The sequence below is a fragment of the Harpia harpyja genome, chromosome 2, assembly GCF_026419915.1.
Source record: "Harpia harpyja isolate bHarHar1 chromosome 2, bHarHar1 primary haplotype, whole genome shotgun sequence".
Classification (NCBI taxonomy): Eukaryota; Metazoa; Chordata; class Aves; order Accipitriformes; family Accipitridae; genus Harpia; species Harpia harpyja.
Window position 1 is genome coordinate 32,378,469 of NC_068941.1, and position 13,222 is coordinate 32,391,690.

The following is a 13,222-nucleotide window of genomic DNA, read 5'->3' on the forward strand; positions in this document are numbered from 1 at the left end:
TGTCAACTGAAAGATGTGTTTCCATTTGTGATGGACTAATATTTACATAACACATGAATTGCAAGGCTACTGCACCCAGAACATACTTACATTCTTGCATTAATTCCCTCTCTCCAACCCAGGATCTTACTAACATAATATAGGTCTTGGTTAAGAGGTGACACTGTTTTAATCGTGTGGTCTTTCTTAAGGTAACTCTGACTTTTGGGTAATTCCTGGGCTAACTATAGATTTAGTGGGCTCTGTTTGAACACCACGTGTGCAATTCAATAATTCATAATTCATTTAAACAGAAGTAATTCTTTTTCAGAAGAACTGAATGAGAGAATCAAGTTTGGAAGAGCATTTAAGCTTAAAAGGTCTTGTTGAGTGTGGCAGTCTCCACAACTACAGAGTTTACAGAGGTTAGCAGTAGCCTAGGATATGGCAGCAAGCAGGCTGAGGCTAGTTTTAGGCATAGTTGCATAAATCAGTCTCTCAGAAGTTCAGTGAGCTGTCATGGATGAAGCTCCGTGATTTCTCTAAATGTTATTGTCACAAATTCTGTCTATCGCTGTATACCCTTGAACATGTGTCCAGATTTCAAAATTTTGCTTTTGTGCTACTTTTCAGCTTAGTATGTACTATGCAATTGCTGCTGTATTTTTCAATTTATAAGAAATTTAATTAGGCCACTCCTTATGGTGTGGTTTTTTCATTTTCCATCTATATGCTTTGTCATTTCAAATGCTCAGATTAGATTTAACTGGATATCTTAAGATGGACTGAAAGGTGAGTGCTAAACTAAAAGATTGTCTCTCTCCCCTTTCGCTCCTCCCTCATCTATTAGCTGTATGTCTTAGTTAAATATAGATTCATTAATATTTAACTTATTTTCTTGTCTAAGGTCATTTCTTCCTATTTTTTTTTTTCTTGAGTGGTTCTAAATTATATATTCCAATTTATCTTGAACCAGCTGATTTACTGACAGTTGAAGTACTTTTGCTGAGGTCATGTGTAAGAACACATTAGTTCTTATAATACATATCTGTTTATATAATAAAATCAAATCACTAAAATCTGTAGTGTTATTGTGTACGTACTTTCTGCTGATTATAGTTTATGACAGCTTTGATGATACTCTGGTAGGAAATGTTTTGATAGAACGGTGTTTCTGAAAAGTTTGATTTTGTTTTTTGTTTTGATGGTTTGGTTTTTTTAATGTTGGTGATGTCTGCAATATTTTGCATGTCAACAGTGGCACAATTGAATATTGTGGGATTAATCCAAAGCATATCATAAACTGACTACTTAAGGGGAAAAAAGAATGAGGATGGGAGACAATCCTGGTGTAACTTATATGTTACTGGTCTAGCTGAGAATTCTGTAATCAGTAACTTCTTTGAACATATAATTATCATAGCTTCGTGCCTTCTCTTTCTGACCTGAGTCTTATTTCTGGTTAAGAAGTATTGACTGCTTGTGCTTTTCGTCATGTGTGTCTTCCAAACAGGACTTCTGTTATTTTGGTTAATATAAATCCTGTGCCATGCCTGAGAATTTTCTGAAAGTAATTTACAAACAACCTTCACCTGAAACTGGGTCACCCTGAGGAAGAGATTATGTTGTTCAAAACATCTGCAATAATTTCAATCTAAAATCAATTGTTGCTCAACAGTGTGAAACTCCGGTGGTTTTTAAGCTTTACGTGCACTGGAATGGCTTATCTCAGGCTGCCAGTGAAAGCAAGTTGCTTTCCAGACTGATAAAGCTATTTTACTACAGTCTTGCAACTTTGTGGAACACTTTTTTAAGAGTTCTTGTTTTTACAGTACCTATTTCTAAAAATGTATATTTAAAGTTAAACAACAAACCACTGCTTTATTTCCAGTTCACTGCATATAACACAGTTAAAATTACTGTTTAAAAAAATCAACGAGTTGAGGAAAAAGAAGGGATACAGTGCCATTATTGATTACTTGATTCTGAAACCCCTTTCCAATGCTTGCCTCAAAGCTTTGGCCATATTTTTATCTATAAATCAAATATAATTGGCCATTATTTGCTATTTTGGGGAGCTCTATTGGAAATTTTAATTTGTTTTTATATAGTTGTAACAGTTTTCTAGCATATTAGGAAATCTATTTGAAGTATTTGACAAAATAATTGGTTAATTAAGAATACTGGAAAATCCCTTTGCTGTAGCAACAAATGTCCTAGTTCATTCCTTGTGGGGCTGTATAAAGGGGACATATAAGCAACTGCTTATATATAAACTTATATAGATTGGTTAGGAAATTATTACCCCAAGATGGTTTTTATAATTCTCTTTCATTTGTTCTTTCATATTTTTTTTAACTTGTTTTTAAGGAGCTCTGTTAAGTTTAAACTTTATTCAAGCAATATAAATACCAGAGAAAATTTAGGAGGTACGATTTGAGACAGACAAACAAAACCAACCCTGGAGTCATTGCTAATTCTTTGTGTAGTTTTGAGATTTAGTAAATTTCATCTTATTTGGGTGATGCAGAGAGCGCAAACACAGTATGCATTACCTTTGTTTTTCCTTTATCCAAGTCTGACATGTAGCAGGAGAATGTGGCAGGAAAATGAGGATGGTAAGGGTAGCTCTACTATGATGTGATTCCTGAGGTCCCAACAACAGAGGCAGGACTCTGCTTTCAGACCAGTACTGACTTGTACTAAGCCAGTTTGGATATGTCTGCATCTTATGTATCAGCAAATTTACAACCCAGAAGGCTCTTTCGTGCATTGAGGGCCAACCGTATAAGTAACTTTACTTTAAAACTTGCAGTTTTGCTTATAGCTTAGTCTTTAGTATCGTTGTAAGTTTGTGTGATAATGTATGTTATGCAACTCAAAAATTATAATTATTGTAGCTTGACTTGATTACCAAGTTCATGACCCACTGTACAAATAGTACAAAGTCACCAGCACCTCTTGTTAGGAAACAAACCCAGAAGAAAGCATCCAGATAAGTACAGTTGTTTGCAAATAGTGGAAGGATCCTGTAGGCCAACTCACTCCCACCTAGAATGGGTGCAGTACAGGGCCTGGCAAACAGATCTTCCTCCAGAGATCCATGCCAATATCATCACTGACATAGATTAATTATGGCCTTGAGAAGGGATAGGGCAACTAGCAAAATTATGGGGATGGGTGCTGTTAGAGAATAGGGAAACACTAAGCCTGGAAATAAGATAAAACATACTTTGAAATAAGCCTTTTAGGTTAGTTTACACAATAAGCTCATCTTCTGTAATTTTGGAGCAAGAGCAGCATTCATTCTTTTAATGCTGTGCACCTTAGGAAGGTGTCTTTTTGCTGACTCCAGGCTAGTCAGTCCTTCCAAAGGAAGAACCCTGGCCTCAGCTAGAAAGTCTAGAAAGACTGGCTATGGAAAAGCAATCCAGTGCAATGAGGAGCTACAGTAAAATGGTTGAAGTGGAAAAGGTAGAGGATTCTACTTTGTGAGACACAGGCATGTAGCTTGAAGATGCAACATATAGTCAAACATCTAGCTATAATCAAAGGACAACAATAAATGATTCTCCAAGGACCAGAGTTTCTCTAATGTGTGAGAAACAATTCTGTCGCCATTGTAGTGACGTGCCAAAATGCTGAATCCCAAGATGGTGAAAGCCATATAAATGCTTAGAAGGATTACTTCCAGCTCAGAATGGACTAAAGATTAAAAAAAATTCTACACTAAGATTGTATGGTGCAGTTTTGAATGATGTGTTTCTGCTGACAGCAGCAGAATTGGAGAGGACATATCGGAGAACTCTACTTTAGATACATGTCCGACCCTAAGTAGCTACCATTTTATTTTCTGTTGTTCTTTCTTCCTGAAAATCCTTTGCCCACATCTGTGATTTGTACACTTTTACTATGCCAGAATTTCTGGCGGTTCAGCATTTAGTTAAGTAAGATTTGGTAGGAGGAAGAAATGGCAGTTGGCCGCCAAGCCCACACTGAGTTTGTGAGTGTTTGGTGCCTGTTCCCATTTGTTTCACCTCTTCTTGAATAAAAATGTAAACTCTGAGATCAAAACACCAACTCTGAAGAGACTGAAAGAGATACAGTGGGGTCTTCTGTGTGCCAGTGAGCAGTAGAAAAACAAAGGTAATATAGTGTTTTGATTAGGTTTGACTTTTTATTGTACAGTTTTGAAAATTTCCTATTGCTTAGATTAAGGCTCTGAGGAATAGAAGTTGTAATAGCTCTTTTAAAAGGAAACTCTTCATAACTTTACCTATGAAATTTTGACACGTGGTTTTGTTGTAGCTCCCCCCATGGAAGATGACACTGGAAGGTGATTTATTATGGAGTTAGTGAAGCTGGACTGCTTTTTCAAATTACAGTATATCTGAAGGAAAACAGCAATTTGGTCTCTGTCACATGATGTCACATGATGTGCTTGATAATGGTGCTATAACTATAATGTTAAAAAATTCAATTGGAAATATCAAAAGACATCAGAAGCAAAAAGGAAATCACGTTTGTAGTTTCCTTTTCTTGAAAGGTGTAGGTCTGACTGGTATTTATGGAAACATCTTTTTCTGATTGTATTCTTCATCTTTGCTCTGTTAGATGGCTTTTTTATATGCAATTGGCAGGTGTATTTTATAATGCAATTCCTGAAGATTACGTTGCTAAATAATGGCATTTATGAAGTAGAAAATGTGCATAGCTGCCAGTGAGTCATTTTTTGTTTGTGTGTGTGTGTTTGGGTTTGGGGTTTTTTTTTCCATGGCTTACAGCCAACTGTGGGTTGGGAGCTGGCTTTGGTACAGAAGCAGAGCAATTTGTTGGGGCACACCTGCTCACCAAGGCTGTTCAGTAGTGTCAAACTCTAAGATTGATGTCATTTTACCTGAAGCTGTGAATTCTTTAATTATTCACGTTTTCCTCTTGTAGTGACATGAACAAAATGCAGTTCTATTTATAGATTTTACCTTCTTGAGACTAAAGAGAAATGCTGTGGTGGGTGGCACGCTAAGGAAAAATATACCAAAATCCTTTATTTTATTCATATTAGTGTTCTTGCTAGTCTGTAGTTGTCACTGGCAAAAGAAAATCAAATGTATATCCTTTAGCAAAGGACTGTCTGTCTCAAGAGGTGGTATTTCATAAGAAGGGTAAAAAGTGAGTTCCTCAGTAGAACTTTCCTAGTGTGTGTCTTAAAATCAGTCTGAGGAGCAGCTTATGCCTCCTGTTTCTTGAGAGAGCCTGTATGTACCCTTCGTAGCAAAAGGGGACTTCAGAAAATAGAATAATCCACCTGTTTGTCATGTAGGATTTTGTGCACCTTTACCCTTTGTCATGGTTTAACCCCAGCCAGCAACTAAGCACCACGCAGCTGCTCACTCATTTCCCCCCACCCAGAGGGATGGGGGGAGAGAATGGGGGGGGAAGACTCGTGGGTTGAGATATGAACAATTTAATGGAACAGAAAGGAAGAAAATAATAATGATGATAATAATATTAAAATTACAATAATAATAAAAAGGATTGGAATATACAAAACAAGTGATGCATAATGCAATTGCTTACCACTTGCTGACCAATGCCCAGTTAGTTCCTGAGCAGTGATCTCCCCCAGGCCAACTCCCCCCAGTTTATATACTAGATGTGATGTCACATGGTATGGAATACCCCTTTGTCCAGTTTGGGTCAGCTGCCCTGGCTGTGTCCCCTCACAACTTCTTGTGCCCCTTCAGCCGCCTTGCTGGCTGGGCAAGAGAAGCTGAAAAATGCTTTACTTAGTCTAAACATTACTTAGCAACAACTGAAAGCATCAGTGTGTTATCAACATTATTCTCATACTAAATCCAAAACATAACACAATATCAGCTACTAGAAAGAAAACTAATTCTATCCCAGCTGAAATCAGGACACCCTGGGAAAAAAATCAAAGTACGTGAAGGTAGACCATCAAACATACTAGCATTTTTAGGCATGGAAAGACAAAATTCAGGCCACTCTTATCTGAGCTTTGCTTCTAGATGTGGCAAATTATTATTTTTTTCTCTTTACAAAGGTGTCTTGGGAAAATATTTCCCTTTTTTTTTTTTTTTTCTTCATTAAAATTATGAGCACAACTGGTTCAGGATTAGACTAGTGCTTAGAAAGCAAGAGTGTGCACTAGATTTTTTTCCTTTTTACAATTATGGAAAATGTTGCTGACAGAGCAAGGTGCCTAATAGGGTGTCTGTATCTTTATTATGCTGAATGTGTTTGCTTGTACAGGTATAAATGGTCTTCGAATAGTCTTTAGTTCTCTAATTGTTAATTGAGGAGGATTTTGAAATGAGCTGCACAAATACTGCAGTGTTAAAATTCCTTGATTAAAATGTATATTAGCAGCACATCTCTGATAGTAGATGTATTTTGGGGGTGTGTATATCCAGTGTTGTTAATAGAGATACACATAACTACTTAAATACAGAATTGGAATGGTGGTATAGGCTGAGAGCTAGAAAAATCTTTCTGCTAAAGTAAGGACTGAGAAACAAGGTCTGTTTAAGTGAATTCTCAGCGGTGTCATACTTTAGGATAGCTGTCAATTCCCTTGGTCTATATTCCCATATTCAGAGAACTTAAAACTCTTGCCTTTATAAATCTGCATGAGGCATTTGATTCTGTCTATCCAAACTTCTTTGTTTTTAATATACTAAGAGCTGGAGTTTAGTAGAAATCAACAGAAAGACCAAAATTAAACATGGAGAACTAGAGTTTGTACCTAAAGCTAAGACTTTGTTGATACTGCAAGCTTGGAATAAATTTCAAGACTGGATTGTTAGCGTTGAAGGGCAAAACTTGTTCAGGAAGGGCAGGTATCCCAGCTGGGAAAAGATCGCATTGTATGTGAAGAATGTAGTCTGTATTCTGAAAATGGTGATAAATGGGCTAAGTACCCATCAGGGGTGTGTCAGGTGAAACCTGTCACTGCAAAAATTTAAGAAGTCTAGACAACTAGACAAGCATTTGTAGGAGATAGTCTAGTCACATATCATTTGGCTTCAGAGCAAGGCAAGGAACTAGATAATCTCTTGCTGGTTCTTCAATCCTTATGCTTAAAAAAAAAAAAAAAAAAAAAAAACAAAAAAAACCACAACCCTTTTTTTCCTTTTTTTCACTCACATAAACCGTAGCATAGTTCTAGGGAAACAAATTCAGCAGTCATGTAAGGTGACAGAGTATGAACCACAAACTTGTCTGCTGGGAATGTAACCTTGAAACAACACAAACTTAAAAATGTCTTAAAGATGGTCTTTTGGGGTGGTCTTTTTTTTTTTTGTTATAAAGATTTGATATTTAGGAATGTACTTCTTAAATACTTTCATGTGTAAATTCAAATTGGGGGGAGTTAGAAAGCTTTTTCACAGAATAGGGGAACTTTTTTCCTTGAATTCCAAGTAGGTTAATTATGCAGCAAACTTTAAATCATTTAGAAATAGATATTGACAAGGTTGGCCTGATGTTAGGTACTTAAAGCTACTAGTTTTGCACTGTAAAACACTAACATAGACTTGATTAATGGTAAATGCTGAAAGTTTTGCATCTCAGTAAGTTACATACTGTAGTTCCAAATGACAAGAGTGGTTTTTTAGAAATTAAAGCAGTTTTAAGCATGCGTACATAAGCAAGATGGTTATTATCCTTCCTGTATACAGTTGCCGTATTTGTGGGAAATTAACAATGTTTCAGTCTTGAATAACATGTTTCTTGCTCTGTGGTAGTTTGTGGGTGTTACATGGTTGAGGATGCTCTTTAGGCAGATCGAGATATCTTATCTATCTTAATCTTTACCCAAAGTTTTTTCCATTATTGGTCTAGGAACCAATAGATCAAATTAGAGGCTTTGATCCTTTTTTCATGGCAACAGGTACTCCTTTTCAAGGTTACTTGAATTTTTGTCTTTTTAAAAACAGAAATTCTAAGTTACTTCATATTATTTCCTTAAAACTATCCTGAAGGCTAACAAGAGGAGAGCTCTGCTAATACAAAGGTCGTCTACTTATGGCTTTTTAGAGATTGATCAGTTTTATAAGCATTTGGTCTAGTCAGAGTTTCTGATTGTAGAGTTTTTTACAACTTTGTACCTGTTATGTCTGGGAAACAGCTGAAGTGGCTCATATCTACCACCCAGCTAGAAACTTAGACAGCAAGATCTTTACTAATGCATACTGAGCTTCAGAATTTGCATATTACTTCTGTGAAACACAGATTTAGGATAAAGGAGGTAAATTTAGTATTTGAGATTGCTAAATGTCTGTTGAGTCAGTTTTAGAAAGATTTTAACAAACCATACAACACAGAAAAGCCAACACAATGTTTTTCCTTCAAAAATTGAATGTTGTTGGATGTTGTATTGGTGGCATAAGTTCTTCATCTCCATTTATATCTAACAAGTTTGTCCTCTAAGCTGATCCCTGCAGTTTTGTAAACCTGCCCTTTTATGCATCTTCTGTAGATGGTTATCATCTAGCTATGAAATAATGTTCATTCTTCTGCTGATCTGCTTTATTTCCTCTTATTCTTGTTTATCTCTTGGGTTTTGCATAGCAGCCTCCATCTGACTATTTCCATTATACAGTGTGAATTCATGTCCTTCTGTTGTTCGCTAGTATCTAATCTGATGTTAGGGCCGGATCAGATGTCTTTAACATTTTTTTAGTTTGTAGAAATGTCTGCTGTTAAACAGCCATGGCACACCTCAAAACTGTGTAAAACACACTTTCCTGTAAGAGCTTTGCTGACATTACAGTCTTTATGTAATCTATTTTGTTCGTCTTTCTCAGTAAGACATAGCATGTGGCATTTGGTGGTTCACTTACAGTAAACCTTTACTCTTTGTACAATCATTCATCATTCTGTCTTCCCTGCTCATCTTTATCAGTGCAGGACAACATCACATTTCTGTACTGGAAGGCATTCTTTATGAAACCTTTTCACTAAACTGCTGAGTCAGAGCAATTTTTACAATCATGAGTAAGGATTCATGTTTGGTTTTTATTCCCTGAGACTTCAGACTGCATAACTCACAGTGTTTACTGCTGCTTCTCTCTAGTGCTCAGTACTTTGGTAAGTGTTGCATGAACTGGTCCAGATGGCTGCATAACTGCAGGTACTGTAGTAGTTGTACTTTCAATAACTCTCAGCTTCTCTTGTTTATACACAGGCTGCAAACATACCTGCTGTTGGTCTCAGCAGAAGTGTCAGCATCTCACATAGATATGTCATTATCTACTTGAATTATTATCTTCATAACACCCTCTGCTACAGAACTCTTTGGACACGTTCTGAATTTACCAGTCCTCAAACATCTCCTTTATGGATGAAGACAAGAGTCTGACAAGTTCTTTTTCTGCTCTTTGAACATTGCATGTGATTTCATTACATAAAAACAAAAGTCCTTCTTTTCCCAGTGTTTCTGAACCCTGATGCAGATGGTTGATGTGCTTCCACCGAGCAAGGGCCTGGACCATTTCATTTTTGATACACTAACCACTGTTTGTGGGCATTCAGGCTCAAGAATAGTTTAAATTGTTGTCTTTCCTTTCCAACAGCAAGACAACTGTCTCATGTACACTGAAAACAGCAATATCGTCCAGAGGTAGTAAACACTGACTGTGGAGAGCTGTCTAGAGAATTTTTTTTTTTCCAAGATACTGAAAGAGTTGTAGAGTAATATGCTGTCAGACAAGGTAGCCTGTCAATGCAGCATTGAAATTATTGATCCTTATTACAGCCATGCAACATGCAGTCTCTCTGAAGACTTAGCACTATAGTTTGTTACTTTGCTTCTGCATCTGATCTTTTTTTCTAGATGAGTGCAACTTCTGTACGCCTGCTGTATTACGTAAGAAATATGATGGCTCCTTGATTGACAGCACTTGTCCTCCTGGCAGCTCTTAAAAGATGCACACCTTGCATCCATGTAGAAAAAACAAAGACTTCTATCATATTAGCTGAAGCGTTTTAAAATTCATGACTGATACTTATGTTGCCTTTAGAATTTTGTTGCAAGATGCACTGAAAGGGATGCTGATGTGTGTAAGAGCAAATTACTATCCACAAAACAATGAAATAACATAACTACCCTATAACGTATGAGATAAATTATGTAAGAACAACAATTTTGCATTGACATTTTTGTTTATAGTAACCTTCTAGCAGTAATAGATACAGAGATGTTGGATAGACATGTCACTTCTCTTCCTAGATTTGTCCTTTTAAATATCTAGGCTTAGTGTATTTTTTGTATGTCATTAGAAAAGAAAAGGTTTATGGCCTTTCACTTCTATTTCTTCTGAGAGCAGGAATCATGAGATCGAACTGACTGACCTATTCAGCTTCCCTGCTTTTGTAGCAGAGAGGTTTTCTGTCCTATTTATGTGGCTGTGTGCTGAAAGCTGATGTTGCCTGGCAGGGTAGTAATAAAGTATTTGTGATGGAGAGGTCAAACCAAGCCCATAATTCTGGGCTGTTTCCAAAATGCAGAAGCAGTTTATTTTGGCCAAATTTCTTAACTGGTGTCCTGTTACCCAAGGAAAGGGCTCTGGAATTGATTAACTGCACACAAAGACTTGGTCTGTGTACATTTTCATTAAGAAAGAACCATTTGTGTTATGTTTTTCTCCATTACTTGCTTTTACTTGCTGTGAACAACATATGCATGTCCGGTTTTGCTGTAAAAATAAAAAATCCTATGTGCATTTGTCACAGGTGTATTGCCTTTAAACTGATGCTTTCTTTCTAACATCTGTTTCAAGTGCGGTCTACTTCTCTCCCATATCTATAATAATAAACACTAAATATATATGTAGCTTTAAAAGCAGCTATGTTCGGATGAGCCATCCTTTTCAGTTGAGACTGTTGACAGAGGGAGGCAGCAGTGTGGTAGGGAGTGATAATTTAGCATCAACAGAGCAAAATGAGTAACATCTTAGAGCAACCAGGAAGTTTAGTTGAGAAGAGGAGAAAAATATTTCAGTAGGCTTAATATTGGGATGGGGCAATGGCAAAACCAGGATATTACTGCTAGATGTCTTTTGGTTTACTTCCCCATCCCCACCTTTTTCAATTCCCCTATTATTTGCATATCTAGAAATCTCAAGAAAAGTCTCTTGATGCCAAGTAATGGAGTAATTAGGTGGTGCCATAGAATTGTTTCCTGTAAGGCTTGATTGCTGCTTGACTGTGAAATACTTGAGCTCAGTTGAGCCAGAACTCCTAAAACCAATGTTTTAAGATGAAACCTTGTGATTTTTAGTTCCTAAGTACTTGGGTGCCAGCTTTGGCATTTTGAAATGCAGGTGCTCTGTACTTCTTGAAAACCAGACTGCTTGAAGGCATACTAGAGTTCGAAGCTTATTTTTGTAGTATTTATACTATGTTTAAAGTTAGGCTTAAATTTTTTCAGTACTCACTTCATGTTAATGACACCATGTTATATCAGTGTATTTTCATTCTGGATTTTTCAGCAAAGTAATTTGTACGAATAAAAACGGAAGGCACATGCTTTTTAAACTACAAAACACCCCAGTGTTGGGACCTTGGAGAGCACAGAGATGTTATAGGTACATCTCCATGAGTGAGCAGGCCCTCCCTGTCCTTTCTAAATGTTTCTGTTCACTTCTTGCTAATGCCTTGAGATTTATGCAGAGCCTGCTCTCAGAAGGATGTTCATCTAAGTAGTTTGCACATGACAAGTAATCTGGCATCCTGGTGAGGTACTCTCATTTGTTCATAGTCCTTCTCAAGAATCTAGGCACTGTCTTGATATATTTACACTTCTGATATACCAACAGTATGTTTTTAATAATATATAAACTTTAGTGTCTTCTGGCTTGTGATACAGTTACTTGGGAGCAGGAAGAGTATAGGCAGGATTAATACTGTGTGAATGCAGTCTTGGTGCGATAACAAAAGATGGACATTTAATTGGAGACTGACTCATTTGGCATATATTTGAAAGGGCGTGGGAAGAAATCGGAATTGAAGCAGTACAGCAGACGCTTACTTATTAGCCAAAAGGAGGAGGAAAGATCTTATCCAGCAAGGCTGCAAAAGATTGCATTGCATTTTAGTTACTGATGGGAAGTGATTTTTCTTAAACCAAAATTTCAAACAAAGGGTGAAGATGGGCTTGAAGGTTACCCAAGTGTGAAGTTTGCTCATGCAATGTGACTAATAAATATTCTGTAAATATTTACACCAATTTAATGTTGTCTTAATCTCCAGTATCCTGAAACTAATTGTTTTTTAAAAAAGAATGCAAGTAAATTCTTTTACTGCCAATAGTCTTGTCTCCCTTGTAGGTGATAAAAGTTGACCATTCCCATACGTATACATACATGTACCTATGTGCATACTTTTTATTATTATTATTTGTGGAAACCACAACCTACTTGTTATATTTTTATTTTGCATTACTTAGAAGCAGATTATTTAATCAGCAGACTGTAAATTGGTGTTAGGCTTTTGACAGCCTCCCTCTCAACCATTTAAAATTCCCTCTTGTTCTGTGGAATTTCATTTTCAGCCATGGCCACTGTCCTCCTGAAATGCTGCTTAGAAGAAATGAGAAACCAAACAGCCAAGAATCACAGAACAACAGACTCCTAAATTTTTTACTTACACCCTAATGTGTGAGAACTGGTTATTGTTTTTAGGGAAATGCATTGCTGCATTTCCCACTTCTCTAAATGGATTCCTTTTGGAATTACAGACCTTGTTTCTAGGAAAAATATTTTGATAGTCTGTCTCAATGATTAACTCTGTCAATCTCAGTTTCTGCTTTCAGCTTTTTCATAACTTTCTACTGCCCATAGCATTCCTATTCCATCCCCCAGTTCTCTGTTTTCAATTTCAGATATTTGTAGGCTACTATGCCCTCTCACAACCAAATGTTTCTCATGCTATTAATTATTGTTGTTCAGATTTTTTTTTTTTTTTTTTTACTGGCTAAATTCTGCTTTCATCTCATTTATTACAAAAGTACTGCTAAAATTTCCTTAGTTAAGAATCTTAGGAGACAGGGCTATAACTCACAGTTATAGCAGTCTCTTTACAGAAAAAAAACAAAACCCATAAGTATACTATGGTTTTGAACTGAAGTTCACAACTTTTTATAAATGAGTCTTCAGAAATGTAGAGAAAGTGCGACTGTAATGACCATGCTTCAGAGTGTGTTCTAGGAATAATAACTAGT

At 36.6% G+C, this 13,222-nt stretch overlaps 1 protein-coding gene across 5 annotated transcripts in view; it reads left to right on the top strand.

The window, feature by feature from the left end:
* The window catches only part of TBCK (TBC1 domain containing kinase), a 115,356-nt gene that overhangs the window by 65,992 nt on the left and 36,142 nt on the right, over positions 1-13,222 (top strand). The gene's annotated exons all lie outside the window — the stretch shown is intronic.